This window comes from Lithobates pipiens, unplaced genomic scaffold (assembly GCF_037356315.1).
Source record: "Lithobates pipiens isolate NorthernLeopardFrog02 unplaced genomic scaffold, aLitPip1_a1.2 Scaffold_13, whole genome shotgun sequence".
Taxonomy (NCBI): domain Eukaryota; kingdom Metazoa; phylum Chordata; class Amphibia; order Anura; family Ranidae; genus Lithobates; species Lithobates pipiens.
Window position 1 is genome coordinate 195506851 of NW_027507718.1, and position 15467 is coordinate 195522317.

General features: G+C 42.9%; 1 protein-coding gene across 2 annotated transcripts in view; it reads right to left on the reverse strand.

The window, feature by feature from the left end:
• Positions 1–15467, reverse strand: part of CNOT6L (CCR4-NOT transcription complex subunit 6 like) — a 174846-nt gene that overhangs the window by 132737 nt on the left and 26642 nt on the right. For both annotated transcript variants that reach the window (XM_077476085.1, XM_077476084.1), the window contains exon 2: positions 14418–14559. The gene's annotated coding sequence lies outside the window, so the exon portion shown is untranslated. The remainder of the gene's footprint in view (positions 1–14417; positions 14560–15467) is intronic.

Here is a 15467-nt window from a genome sequence, read left to right on the forward strand (position 1 = left end):
ACTTATCTGCCATCACACTGCGACACAGGAGGGATCTGCGCCCCCTACTTGAAGTCATGCAGGCAAAAGGAATTCCATATCGATGGAAATTCCCTTTCGCCCTCTCAGCAACGCATCAGGGTAGAGCGGCTGTACTCAGAGCACCAGAGGAATTGGATTCGTTTTGCTATACTCTGGACATACCTTTCACTGCTGTACCGAATTGGTATGCAGAATTCAAACGCCCTGGGGCGACCCCTCAGCCATGCTATGAAGATCAAATGGATGGGTAAACTACCCCATTTAGACGTCATCGCTCTCCTATTACCAGAACGGGCTCACAACGTGGTCCACAAAATACTGTGCATAGCCCGACGGCTACACCATGGCCAAGACGAGCCCGCAGAGATCGCTAACTTGTCACTGTCCAGACACTGGGAACCTTCTTTCTCTCCAAATCGCACGTCTAAGACCTTTTTAAGGGCCCCATGTACTTTATACTCTGCTCCTCATAAAGCACAGTCATCTACATTTTCACTGACTCTAGTACTGTCGGACTCTCTGCTCCCTACCCCATACGAAGAGCAATCACAATATGACTAGGACAGTTTCCACAAGACTCTTGACCACTAGTACGATGTTACTCGTTCGCCCCGGAGAACCACTTGAACTTTACGCCCATGAAGACATACCGCTGTCGGAAGGGTTAAGTTTGCCTAGACACCTTGAGACCGGACTTTTTTTTTTGACCCTACATAGATCCCTCACAACCTCTACAGGTCTTTTTCATTGCCGGTATCAGGGCTCTGCTTAATGCTTACCATTTACCTAACTAGTTACGCAAAGTTCTATATGTTACGAGGTTTGCAGATGTATGGCATCGCCATCAGGAAATCCCAATCAGCTCCTCCTGAGAATCATACCCCCTGTAAATGTAAATTCTACACCATTGGATTTCGTTTCTGTGCATAAACAACTATACCCAAGCCTTTTTTTTAATATTTGGATCTAATCACTATAGTATTTCAACATAGCTATTCGGGTTGCAGGTGTATGGAAAAACATCAGCTAGAGGATAGCTGTTATTTTTTGCCACCCTGACCCTCTTTTCTGTTGGGTAAGTTACTAGTACATACTTGGTTTACCTATGGTTCCTGAATCTTAGAGTGTCAACTTCTGACGTTATCTCTTATATGAGGCATTTAATAGCCTCCTATTATCGTGGTTAACATGCTAATATCTAGAGAGGTTTTTGCTTTGTTTTTTAGGGTGAGTTAGGCTGGCCGCTTATGCTCCCTTCACCAGTAAGGCTTCTTGGTTGATTATATATTTCTCACAGTATGCCAGAGTTCATATCTTGAATATCCATGTAGATACATTCCTCATATTCCACCCCAAATAATTATTACCTCGCTCTTCCGGGATTATTACTGTAATTAGGCGTGGATACTCTTCGCCTTTCACCACGCCTGTGCCTCCATCTCTTCCCATAATGTGGAGGTAGACCTCAACCCCTCCTTATAATGCCAACATCCCTGCTTACTACGCTTGTTGTCTACAGTGGCTGTTCCGACGGCCCATATATGACTACTGATTCTTAGTCATTCATTTTCGCAACGGATTCTTCTCCCTAGGCTTCCCACTACCCACACAGTGGTCTCAGAAAGGTACCCTATCCAAACATCTCTCTAGCTAATACCACTGACTCACTCTGGCAATACTTATACTTCCCTGTCACAGGTGAGCAGGTTCTCACCTGTCGCCGGAATATCCTCACTTACATACACACCAATAAGCTTTCCCACTATCAAATCGGTGTTAATTTTTTAGTCACGATACATCCCAGGATTGGGTTTAGGTCCCTCACATAAGACATATCCTTCCTCCTACGTACTACCTTCTCCCATTTTCTCATTAGTGAATAAGACTTATATCTGTTAAACATGTGCGATTCGTTTCATACGAATTTCCCAAAATTTGTACGTTCGGGAGGATCCGAAATATGAATTGCCATGCGAACATTTGTTTACGAATTTCGGACCAGTTGTCATACTTATGTCAGCACAGGGATGGTGGGAGCCCCTCATAATAAGCAGTCCCAGAAGGAGCAGGCGCAAACTGGACCAGCGGTGCATGGTGTAGTGTCATATTTTGCTCCCCATCATAGAATGCTCCGGAAGGGACGTTGCGGCCAGAAATTTAGCACTGCGCATCCGCGATGCGTTCCAAACACTTGCGTCATGCGTTCCAAATGATTTGCGACAATGCAGACCAGTGAAACCTTCAGATAATATTAGAGAAGTGAGGGGAGGTAATCACCTCCCTGAGCCACAGTTAGCCGCTCTCTCTCCGCCGCTCTCTGCTCTGTCTAAAGTTAGTCACGATTACCTCCCCTCACTCCCGTGACATTATCTGACGGTTTCACTGAACTACATTGTCGGAAATCCTCTGGAACGCATGGTGCAAGCATTTGGAACGCATCATGCATGCGCAGTGCAAAATTTCTGGCCGCAACGTCACTTCCGGAGCATTCTATGATGGGGGAGCAAAATATGACACTACAATGGCAGACAACCAATCCGCTTCTCTCTCTCTCATCAAACTTCGTATTTCGGATAAAAACCAAACTTCCATCAGCATCGACTGTCATATTGAGGTATATTTTTGCCTTTAAAGTCATCGTAAAGAACGTTCGTACACGTTAACGAACCCAACGACAAATCTTATTTCGTACGAAACGGAATTTCGGACACGAAATAAGAATTTTAATACGAATTGAAACAGAACGAAACGAGTTTATTGACGGCACCCATGTCTAATATCTGTCCCGTAGCCCCCACACGCTGTAGATCATAATGACCTCCAAATCTGCCCAATCTTCCTCGGTTCATATCTAAAAGATCTCCTAAACCACTTCCCACCTGGCCAATGCATATATACGGCCGGGTGGGAGCCGTCTACTCCTGATTGGACGTTCCTGAACGTCCATCAGAAGGAGCGGGATCGCCCGCGCAGCGGCGCGATGCCGATGCGCCCGTGTCACCCGGACACGGCGCATCTCAGATCGGCAGGAGGGCTCTGTGATTGGCCCTCCTGATCACATGACGGCCGTGTCCAATCACGGCCGTCATGTGATCTAAACAGCCGGTTGCTAGGCAATCGGCTCCTCCTCTCCTCACACAGAAGTCATCGCTGAGGAGAGCAGATCGCTGCAGCCGGCTGATGATCAGTGAGTATGAGCTGTTTTTTTACAGCTTTTTACTAACTGATCACCAGTCTAGTGTACACACAAATCCCCACACAGTAAACACACCACATAGGAAAAACACAATGTCCCCAAATAATAAAAACACATGTCCCTAATAATAAAAACATGTCCCCCACATATGTCCCACTAAAATCACATGTCCCAATGATTATCTGCACACATATGCATGTGATCACCTGCACACATATGTACATGATCATTTGCGTACATATGTCCGTGATCACACAAACCAATTATTATACACTTAACGGAATTTTTTTTACCAAAAACATGTAGCAGAATACATTTTGGCTTAAATTTATGACAATTTGATTTTATTGGATTTCTTTTAAAATAGAAAAAAGAAAATGTTTTTTTTCCCCCAAATTTCCACTTTTTTGCGCTTATATCACAAAAAATAAAAAACGGAGTCGTGAATAAATACCACCAAAATAAAGCTCTATTTGTGCGAACAAAATGATAAAAATTTCATTTGGGTACAGTGTAGCATGACTGCGCAATTGTCACTGAAAGCGCTAGAGCGATGAAAGCTGAAAATTGGGCTGGGAAGGAAGGGGGCGAAAGTGCCCTGCATTGAAGTGGTTAAACGTCAAAGGACTAAATACACCAGAAAAAAGAAAGCAACTTCTCTCTACCATGAAACAGAATCAGGCTGATATTATATACCTCCAAGGAGACGCACTTTTGTGAAGGTTCCACCCCTAACCGTCAAAATTTGCATTACCCCATTTCGTATCACTCTACCTCTAAGGATTCCAAAACGAAAGGGGTTTCTCTATTAATTAGAAAATCGTGTCCTCTTATTACAGACACCAAGACAGACAATCTAGGTAGGTTCCTTTTTTATAAAAAAGGTACATGTAAGGGAAAGAAAATCACATTTGCAAACATCTATGCTCCGAATAAAGGACAAGTACCTTTTTCAGAAAGATAGCATCCCTTTTGACTGCGTTTCAAGAAGGCACCTTAATCCTAGGGGGAGATATTAACATTACTCTTAATCCCCTCTTGGATACGTCCACCGGCTCTGCCTCCATCCCATTTTCGTGATTTTATGTCCCTTAATTTACTCCCACTTTTGGCAAAGTTAAAGTTGCATCTGGATGCCTGGAGACATCTGCCACTACCTGATTGCAAGGGTTAACCTTCTAAAAATTCCTATGGAACTCCCCAATCTGGATCCCCTGCTCATTTTTAGGCAGGTGAACAGCTTTAGTTCCTTCTTATGGCCCTCAGCACACCCCAGAATTGGCCTCCATATTTTACAGGAACCTTTGGGTCAGGGTGGACTAGCCTTACCAGATCTGTTCAAATACTTTATAAAAAACGGGACAAATGGGGTTTGCTAGACGCTGGTTAATAAGAGATGTTGGGCATGCAGCAACAGTATTAGAGGCAGCCCTTGTGGGAACATGAGAGTCTGTACTACCTAGTATATAGGGGGCCCAAAGACTCTGCATCTTTGACTGGCTCAATGCGCATTACTACATGCTTGTGGGACAGGGCACAGGTATTCCCTGTGGCACTCAAACGTTAGGTGAGGTAGCCAGTAAAGGATGTCTGAGATATTAGATATCCATCTATCTCACATACACACCCTTGGTATAGCATTGCTTATTGGCAGGGCTACGAGCATGGATGATACTTTATTGTTTGGAATGTTGCATAATAACTTAAATTTATATTAAAGTAAAAAAAGCTTAAGGCTTTAGAACCACTAAACATACACCTGTGTGAGTATCGTTTACCTGCATGAGATGAACCCCATACAGACAAAAAACACAGCCCTCACACAGGTGTATAACACCCATTGAGCATTTATATGCAGTATCTCACAAAAGCAAGTTCACATTTTTGTGAATATGTCATATCTTTTCATGTGACAATACTGAAGAAATTACACTTCAAAGTAAAAGTAGCGAGCGTACAGCTTGTATAACAGTGTCAATTTGCTGTCCCCTCAAAATACGTCATTAATGTCTAAATTGCTGGCAACAAAGCATGTACACCCCCAAGTAAAAAATATCCAAATTGGGCCCAAAGGGTCAATATTTTGTGTGGGCACCATTATTTTCCAGCACTGCCTTAACTATCTCAATACAGGGCACTTACAGCCCCCTTCCTGCCCAGACCAATTTTCAGCTTTCAACGCTCACACTTTGATTGTCAACTACTCAGGCATGCAACACTGTAACCACATGAAATTTGCCTCCTTTTTTCACACAAATGAAGCTCTTTTGGTGGTGTTTAATCACCAGGTTTTTTTTGTTTGTTTTATTTTGAGCTATAGAAAAACAAAGCAATTGTGAAAAAAAAATAAAAGCCTCCGATTGATTCCGTCATAAAATTTTGCAAAATTAGAAATCTTCATAATTTTTTGGGTCAAAATTTATACTGCTACATAGCTTTGGTAAAAAAAAAAAAAAAAAAAAAAAAAAAAAAAAAACAACCCCAAATTTTTGTATATTTGGTTTTTGTAAAAGTTATAAAGTCTACAAACTATGGTGCCAATCACTGAAAATTGATGACATCTGATCAGGCCTCCAGTACATCAGGTGTATATAATTTTTTTGGCACTTTAACAAGTCAGTAAAATACCCCCCCCCCCCCCCAAGTTACCCCTTTTTAGAAAGTAGACATTCCAAGGTATTAAGTAGCATGGGGAGTCCCCCTATCCATATCTCATTTCCACACATCACACTTTTGAAGGTCCTTGAGTCCCACAAAATGACCCCATTTTGTAAAGCAAACACCCCAGCGTATATTCTATGAGGCATGGGCTGCAAATAGGTACTCCTTATTGGGGGGGCGCAATCAGTGTGTTGGTGTACACCAAGCAGAAACAAGATGTTACTGCAATCTCCTCACACACGATCAATGTATGGAGGAGGAGAACACGGTAACATCTTGTCACTGCTTTATGTTTAAAATTTAGTGATTGGCTGTGGTCCTTTTCACAGCCAATCACGTGGTAAATAGCCACCGGCCAATGGCAGTTTACCACCGTCATTAACAAGCAGTCTTCCCAGAAACACCCTGCCCCCAACACATACGCCGTGCAAAGTGGAGCAGTACCATCTGATCGGCCGTGGCTTCATCACGGGCGATCATGTGGTAAACAGCCATGCCAAATGCTGTTCACAAGAGCCGCGGTGAAATATTTTTTCCAGATCCTCAGAGTTCTTTGCCATGGTGACCTTCCAGTGGTGCGAGAGCGCGATTTATTAAAAAAAAAAAAAAATAAATAAAAAAAACACAACACAACACAACACAACACAACACACACACACCTGCTCCCCATTCACACCTGAGATCTTGTAACACTAATGAGTCACATATAATCGGGGAGGGAAAATGGCTAATTGGGCCCATTTTGGACATTTTCACTTAGACGTACTCAGTTGTTGGCAGCAGTTTAGACATTGAAGTGGAGTTCCACCCACAAGTGGAACTTCCGCTTTAAGTACTTGTGACCCCTACATTTGGCATGTCTTTGGGGGGGGTGCATTTAGTTTTCTTCAGAAGTTAACCCCTCCAATCTTCTGGGACACGTCACAAGTCCCAGAAGACTGCCTGGCCATGCATAACCCAAAGCGTGGCTCGCCCAGCTCTGAAGCAACAGCACCTCAAGGGGGAAAGGGGAGAGAATAGGCTTCTGGGGGCCACGTCGCTGAACCATGGAACAGGTCAGTGTTTATTAAAAAAAAGTCAGTAGCTACACTTTTTGTAGCTGCTGACTTTTAAAAGGGCTGAACCTTCCGCTTTAATGGCTGTGTGTTATTTTGAGAGGACAGCTAATTTACACTATTATACAAGCTGTACACTCACTACTTTACATTGTAGCAAAGTGCAATTTCTTCAGTGTTGTCACATGAAAAGATAAAATATTTACAAAAATGTGAGGGTGTACTCACTTTTGCAAGATACTGTACATAGAGCAGCAAGATGAATCGTTAGAGAATCTAATCACGATTTGACTCCCCCGTTCTTAAAATGGCATTTCCCTGATTCTATGCAACAAGTGAAGAGTTCTCTGCTCACTTCTGACAGCAGACAAAAAAAAAAAAAAATAAAAAAAAAAATTGCGATTCTCATTTTAGCCAAAATTGTGCAGGTCTAATACAAACAGGGACAAGAGTGCACCCCTGGAGAGCCGCTCTTCTGTCCCTATCCACAGGTAATCACGCCAAATGCATTTACACGAAAAAGCCTCAGCCTATATTTGTAGAGGCTTGCTGTTCCTGCCTTATGATAAACATGTGGTTGTACCGCCTACAAGACATAAGCAGTGTTCTGCCCTATTCGGCCATGTGCACAGGCCCTTTATACCTGTAAATGAAACTGCTAGACGGAGTGGATATAAAATGAGAAAAATGTGTATACATACACTCTACAACATTATGAGCACTGACAGTTAAAGTGAAACACAAAATTATCCATTAGAAAGGCATGTAAAAGTGGGTGATATTAATTAGGCAGAACATGTGGCTTCTGAAGCTGGTGTTGAAAGAACAAAGTAGGCAAGGATAAGGAGCAAGCAAAAGAGTTTACTTTTTAGACTACGATCAGAGAGCATAATCAGATTGTCAGACTATTTATAGTAAAACAGACAAAATTAAGTAGGCTTAAACTTGTGCAAACTATGCCACAACATACAGCCAGCAACAGAACCAGAAAACTAGTACAACAAAAATGCTAGTTCAATCTAGCTCCCACTCGATTTCTGCCGTGCCATAAAAAAAAAAAGTAAAAAAAAAAAAAGTGCATAGTTGCAAAGAAAATGCCTATTTTGTCCAATATGATCTCCTACAATTAAAAGTGCCACCTAGAAATCCTAACGTAGTATGTTCCTGAATATCACATCACGGTGACTGGATGGCACTGATGACCATAGGAAATTAGGCCAATATTTTGTTGCAACTATTCTACTATTCACATTGGCATGTACCCACATCTCAGCAGATTCTTAAAAAAAACATTGTAGCCATCACAGGACAATTGGCAGTACATACATCCTACAAAGAATCCACTTTTAATTATTAATGGCATGGGAATACTTGGATCATTTCATAAGTGAAAGCAGCATGCTTTTGACATCAGTTTGAGATTGTTTAGAATTTATTACTGTTGCAGATGACTTTCATTTGGCCTACACCTGCCTTCCCATTCATTAGACTTGCATGGAAGAAATAGTTCCAAAGCAAACTGTCAACACTGGCCCGATAGAGGATAGATATACAATTTTATAGTTTTGTGATAAAAGTGCTCTAAGCATGCAAAAAAGCTTGGGTAAGAATCCAACCCAACTGCTAAGAAGGAGCAGCAAAAATGCAATGGGGCTGGGTTTGCTTTCTGCTCAGTGTCCTCATTGGCATTATTCTTTAAACACATTCATACAGGCTGCCAGTACTGACCTGAGTTCTACTAAACTGGGATTTCACAAAAGTATTAAAGGGTTTAGTGTCTACATAGTCAACACCATGCACAATGCGACACTCATTTCACTTGTGTGAGTGATGAGCCAGTGCCCACATGGCCGGGGAAGTAGTGTAAGGATCCAAAATCTCCACTCCTCCCTTTTAGTGCTTCTGGGATGGATCAGATTGAGTCCAACTGGTCTGCGCCCACACAGAGAATCGCTCCAATCTGTCCAGGAAGCGGTAGAACACCCCCCCCCCCCAAAAAAATAAATAAAAAAAGACACTGGGGGGTTGGTTGTATAGCTTTTTAACCTTTTCTGAAAAAATAACGTAACCATTTAAAACAAAATTCATGTACAAACACTAGCATAAAAACCATTAGTAAATTAACCAGACTAAAATTTCTACAGTATAATAAAGAGGACTGCCGCGGAAAACATCACAAAAAATAACAATTTTTTAAACAAGACATGTCAAATCAACTTCAGCTCTACTTGCTCTTGAAATTGTGTATTCCCCTTTGTTCAAAATCTAAGGCAAGTAAATAGTGAAGTGTGTATTCTGGGCGGTTAACAGTCATGCTTGACTGTGTACCTGACATTCACTAGTACGGAGGAGTCTAAAACATTGGATAGCTGCTTGCGACTTAGTTCTATACAATGGTATATGTTATAGAACACTAAAAACAGGTTTTAAATCAGGAAAAGCCTTCCTAGAAACAAAGTGATGGTGGGAAAAAAAGAAAAGAAAAGAGAAGGGTCCATAGAGACTGCCGACTCCCCCCACCACCCCTTTAAAGCGGTAGAAAACATACATACCTCTCCCTGGAAGGCAATGGCATACTAGCACATTATGAGAGACTTAAAGTGGTTCTGCAACTTAAAAAAAAAATTAAAAGCCAGCAGCTACAAATATTGCAGCTGCTGACTTAATAAATTGACACTTACCTGTCCCAAGGTCCAGCGATGGCGGCAGATGACGAGCGATCGCTCGTCTCTCTGCTGCCCCCGCCGCCATCCTCTGTCAGGGAATCGGGAAGTGAAGCGTTGCGGCTTCACTGCCCGGTTCCCTACTGCACATGTCGCGCTGCGCGACGCTGCTGTGTCCTGGGAACTGTGCGTTTCTCAGAACACAACTGCCCCCCACCCCCCCCACCTGCGGAGGTCTGTCCTGGAAGTGGGTGCAGATCAGATGAGCGCAACTTCCACTTTAGGGTGGAGAGCCGCTTTAAACTTAGAACAAAGCCCCCCAGCGCCTCAATGTCACCGCTGACATCTTCCTCTGATCTTTCTTCTGGGTTTGCAGCCTCTGGGTACATGAGTAGCCGGGGGCGCAATAAAAAAAAACTCTAGCGTATGTGCCGTTTACAGCATGGGCTCTGAAGGTCCAGCACTGTACAGTGAGGTCATCTGCATGTAATCTGAATATCTCCTAAACTGTGCAAGTTTGAGATATTCACAGTACCTACCGGTAAGCCTATAAGGATCACCTGTAGGTACAAGTGGTTTAACAGTGTTTGCTACCACTTCAATTGTATGCAGTATATACAGCAAGAGTTTAAAGAGTTTATAGTCTCTGTATTAACCACTTTCAGACCGGACCATTTTGCTGGTAAATGACCAGAGGTCTTTTTACAATTTGGCACTGCGCTGCTTTAACTGGTAATTGCGCGGTCATGCAATGTTGTACCCAAACAAAATTTGCGTCCTTTTCTTCCCACAAATAGAGCTTTCTTTAGATGGTATTTGATTGCCTCTGCGATTTTTATTTTTTGCGATATAAACGTAAAAAGACCGCAAATTTTGAAAAAAAAAATGATATTTTCTACTTTTTGTTATTAGAAAAATCCAATAAAATCAATTTTAGTCATACATTTAGGCCAAAATGTATTCAGCCACGTCTTTGGTAAAAAAAAAAAAGTCAATAACTGTATATTTATTGGTTTGCGCAAAAGTTGTCACATCTACAAACTAAGGTACGTTTTCTGGAATTTACGCAGCTTTTAGTTTACGACTGCCTATCTCATTTCTTGAGGTGCTAAAATGGCAGGGCAGTACAAACCCCCCCCCAAATTACCCCATTTTGGAAAGTAGACCCCCTAAGGAAATTGATAAGTGGCATGTTGAGCCCATTGAATATTTTATTTTTTTGCCTCAAGCAATTGAATAAAAAAAATTTTTTTTACACAAAGTTGTCACTAAATGATATATTGCTCACACATGCTATGGGCATATGTGAAATGACACCCCAAAATAAATTCTGCTGCTTCTCCTGAGTACGGGGATACCACATATGTGGGACTTTTTGGGAGCCTAGCCGCGTACGGGGCCCCGAAAACCAAGCACCGCCTTCAGGCTTTCTAAGGGCGTAAATTTTTGATTTCACTTCTCACTACCTATTACAGTTTTGAAGGCCATAAAATGCCAAGATGGCACAAACCCCCCCCCAAATGACCCCATTTTGGAAAGTAGACACCCCTAAATTTCGGGGTACACTAGTGAGACTAGGTAATAAATGGCGGGTGCCCTGAAACTATAAAAAAATAACTAACCAACCAGCGTCACCTGTAACAGTTATATGGTGATCACTGGTGAAAGGGTTAACTAGGGGGCAATCAGGGGGCTTTATGCGGTAGTATATGGGGGTCCCTGGCGCTATAAAAAGCCGCGGCGAACCTAAATACCTACCTGCCTAACTAGCGTCACCTGTGACACTAATACAGCGATCAGAAAAATGATCGCTTATTAGGCTGGGTTCACACTGGAGCGATGCGGGAACGCCACGAATCCGCGGCGGGTTCCCGCATCGCATGCCTCCCGGCGACAGTTCACACTGCCCTATGGGAACTGCTGGGAGTGTCAGTGAAATGTTAATGACACCCCCAGATCAGTTCGCATAACGCAGTGCGATCTGCAAACTCGGATCGCATGGTGTGAACACCCATGCGATCCGATTCTGCTGCGGACCAAAAAAAGGGTCCCGTGCGAATTTGCGGCGCGAATTCAGCCATACTATCTGTATGGCTGAACTCGAATCGCACAGAGATCGGATGTGATTTGCACTGCAGTGCGGTGCGAATCACATCCGTTCTCATAAACCGCTGCAATGTGAACCCAGCCTTAGTGACACTGGCGACGGGGGGTGATCATGGGGTTAAACCTTTATTGGGGGGTTAGGGGGGTACATTAGAACTAAAGGGGGCTAACCCTAACTGCCCTAACAGTTATTACAGTCACAAATGACACCAATACAAAAAAAAAAAGTGCAATTGGTGTCAATGTGACTGGGGGGGCAGGGGTAATTGGGGGGGTGTGAGTGTGCCTGGCATGTTCTACTGTGTAGTGTCGTGTTGGTGCAACTCACCGATCCTCTCTCCTCGGTGCCGAAACGAAAAATACCGACACGGAGGAGAGATTACATCACTTCCTCTCCTGTGTTTACATTACAGGAGAGGAAGTGATGTCACGGAGCATTTCCATTCGTCGGGAGCGATCGCGAGGGGGTGGCCATGAATGAATGGCCGCCCCCTCATCCCGGATCGCTCCCGAACGAATACCGACCGCCGCAGGCACCGGGGGGGGGGGCCCGATCGGGCCCCCCACCCGCGGGAAGGCAGGGACGTATATATACGCCCATATGCCTGCCCGTGCCATTCTGTCGACGTATATCGTTGTGTGGCGGTCGGCAAGTGGTTAAAAAGAAACAACCTATATTTTTTCTTTTCCATAGCAGACGCAACCAGCTTCCCTTTAAAACAATGAGTCCTGTCAAGCCAGAGCTGTACCCGTTTGCTGCAGCTCTTCACCTCACTTCCCTCTATTCACTGGAGGCTTGGAACCATTGGCTCCTGTTGTCAGTCAAATTCAGTGCGTCTATGGAGGCACTCAGCCCAGCTCTGGCATACACCCACATGAGTGCCACCCTTTAGCACATCACTTGCTGAGGGGCACTTTGTGAAGAGGAGGGGCTGAGAGCGCAAGCGGGGGACCTCACAGGAGGAGGCAAGGGGCTGCTCTGTACAGTATCCTTGCAAAGAACAGGCAAGTATCAAACATCTTTATTGTAAAAGTGGAGCCTTTACAATCACAGTGAACAACCTTTTCATGACTAGAGCATTTTTTTTTTGAGATATGGCACTGCGTTAATTTGACTGGCAATTGCGCAATGCTATACCTAAATAAAATTTACTATTTTTTTGAGAAAAAAGGCTCAGCGACATCGCAGATATCAAGCGACACTTTTTGGGGACCAGTGCTAAAAATATGCACTGTCACTGTTCTGACACTGGCAGGGAAGGGGTTAACATCAGGGGCATGCTTACTGTTTAGGGGTGCTTGTACTGTGGGAAGGCAGAGATCTGTGTTCCTGCTTTGTAGGAACACAGGATCACAATATTCTCGTTTCACAGAACAGCGATCTTCTGTCCTGCCTGTGTCCCGAACAATTGACAGGTCTCGGCGGATATCGCATCTGCCGACTGGCTCATGCTGTATCCAATCACAGTGGAAGCATGTCGCCGGTGGCATGCGAGCGCACCCCAGACCCGGAAGTGCAGGATCACATAAAAAAGGTACGTTATCCTGCCCAGGGGAGCCGCCTTGCTGCTGTATATATGCAGTATACACAAGTGGTTAAGAGAGAAGTATATAAAAAAAAAAAAAAAAAAAAACCCACACACCCTTGTGTGACCAGTACATTAACCACTTTACCATGTCCCTCTGTGTATGCCTGGTAAACCAGGAGGAAAAGAACTTCCCCACAGTACCCACCTAATAAGAGAAAAAAAAAAAAAAAAAAAAAAAAAAGACCACCAGCGTATTGTTCCTGAACAGATACTAAGCTTGATGTTAGCCAAAACGGTACATACAGGTGATCTCAGTTTAGCAAACAAATCTGATCATAATCCAATGCTCCCACATATGGAAAGCTAAGCAAAAACTAAAAAAAAAAAAAATAATAAAAAAAAAAAAAATTGTATTTACCAAGAATACATCATTGTTTACTTTTAAAGAAGCTTAAAGAGGAGGGCCGTTAAAAAAAATAAATAAAAAAAATTGTTAAAAGTCAGCAGCTGCAAACACTGCAGCTGCCGACTTACCTGTCCAGGGCGCCCGCGATGTCGGCCACCCGAGGCCGACCCGTCCCTCGGCTCTCGGGTCCCGGCGCCGCCATTCCTTCTAAGGGAAACAGGCACTGGAGCCTTGCGGCTTCACTGCCCGTTTCCTACTGCGCATGCGCAAGTCGCGCAGTGCTTTGTGAATGGGACGCGCTGTGTTCTAGGACACACAGTTCCCAGAACACAGCGCGAACCCATTACCCAGAAAACAACGCGACGAGGAGAGAAGAAAGAAGATCCCCGTGGAGGAGGAAGAGGAAGATTAGGATTATGTGCCTAGCAACAGGCATTTCTGGTAAGTAAAAAAAAAAAAAAAAAAAAAAAAAAAAAAATTTATCATTTTTTTTAAATTAATATTTTTAATATTTTTTTTCAGGGTGGCCCTCCACTTTAAAGGAAATACCTGCAAGATAATCTTTACAAAAAAAAAAAAAAAAAAAAAAAAAGTTTTGTTTTAGTGCACTGACATTAAAAGTAAAGTTCAGAATTTACATTAAAAAACAAAAAATAAAAGGGGGTAGGTGTGTGAAAGCCATGATAAAAAGGAGTTGCACTGCATTATTGTATTATGTACTGCCATAAACACATAATATAGGACAGAATTGCTGAAAACTTAATTAAATGGCTCTGTTACCTGTTAAATCAGCATGAAGTGGGTTGATCACTGCTGTCTGCAGGTCAGTAGTTTCTACAAGAATGAGCACCAGAAAAAGGTGAATCTGAGAAATGTGTCTCAAGCCGTGTTTCACACGTTGGGAGCCAAGGGGTAAAAAGACCTGAAATATTAAAGAGCAGGTTTTAAAATCACAATTTACTATAAAAAAAAATATAAAAAAATAAATAAAAAAAAACTCTAAAGCAGGCATGGACAAATTAACCCAGAACTAGCAGCCACATTTATAAACCAGCACCACACAACCTGCTTGCAACTATAGGTAGCTTTAAAAGAATGTTTTTAAGTAGCTCAACTGAAAAGTGGTTTGTCTGGTCCATTATAGCAATTATAGGCAAAAGTCTCATTTTGGAGTAAGGGAGGGTTTTAAACTTAGTTTTTTTGCCATCTGTGTCCCATTGAAGACATTTTCCTTCACTTCCCATTTCATAGCCAAAACAGGAATGGAGGAAACCACTCCCATGTGAGGGAATCCCTGCTTGTCACCAGAACTAATGTCCCCATTAGAACATTTCTTCCATTACTGTCTGAGAAGCCAAAAAAAAAAAAAAAAAAAAAAAAAAAATGTATTTGCTTACACTGATAAACCATAAATAGGACAAAGAGGGTGAATCTCATGGGGGAACAGCCCGGAAGGGAAAAATAAAAAACCCTGCAAGACAAAGACGTAATGCGCTAGTGTGCATAGCATATTAGGAAATACTCACCTTAGTTAGATCAAAGCCCCTGTAGTGGTCCCCATATACAGCTCCGGCCGGCGACATTGCTCCCAGACTTACTTCTGGGCAGACTAAACCCCCGTTTTTAAAGTGGTTGTAAACCCACTTTTTGGGCTTCTACCTATAGGTAAACTTTATTCTAGGCTTGCCTATAGGTAGTGGAAATATCTCCTAAACGTGCGCCGTTTAGGAAATATTTCACTTGTAGTCCACTGAAAACTCCTAGGGCGCATGCACAGGAAAGAAACAAAACGAAGTGCAGTTTTTTCCCTAGCCTGCGCAGTTAGTCGTG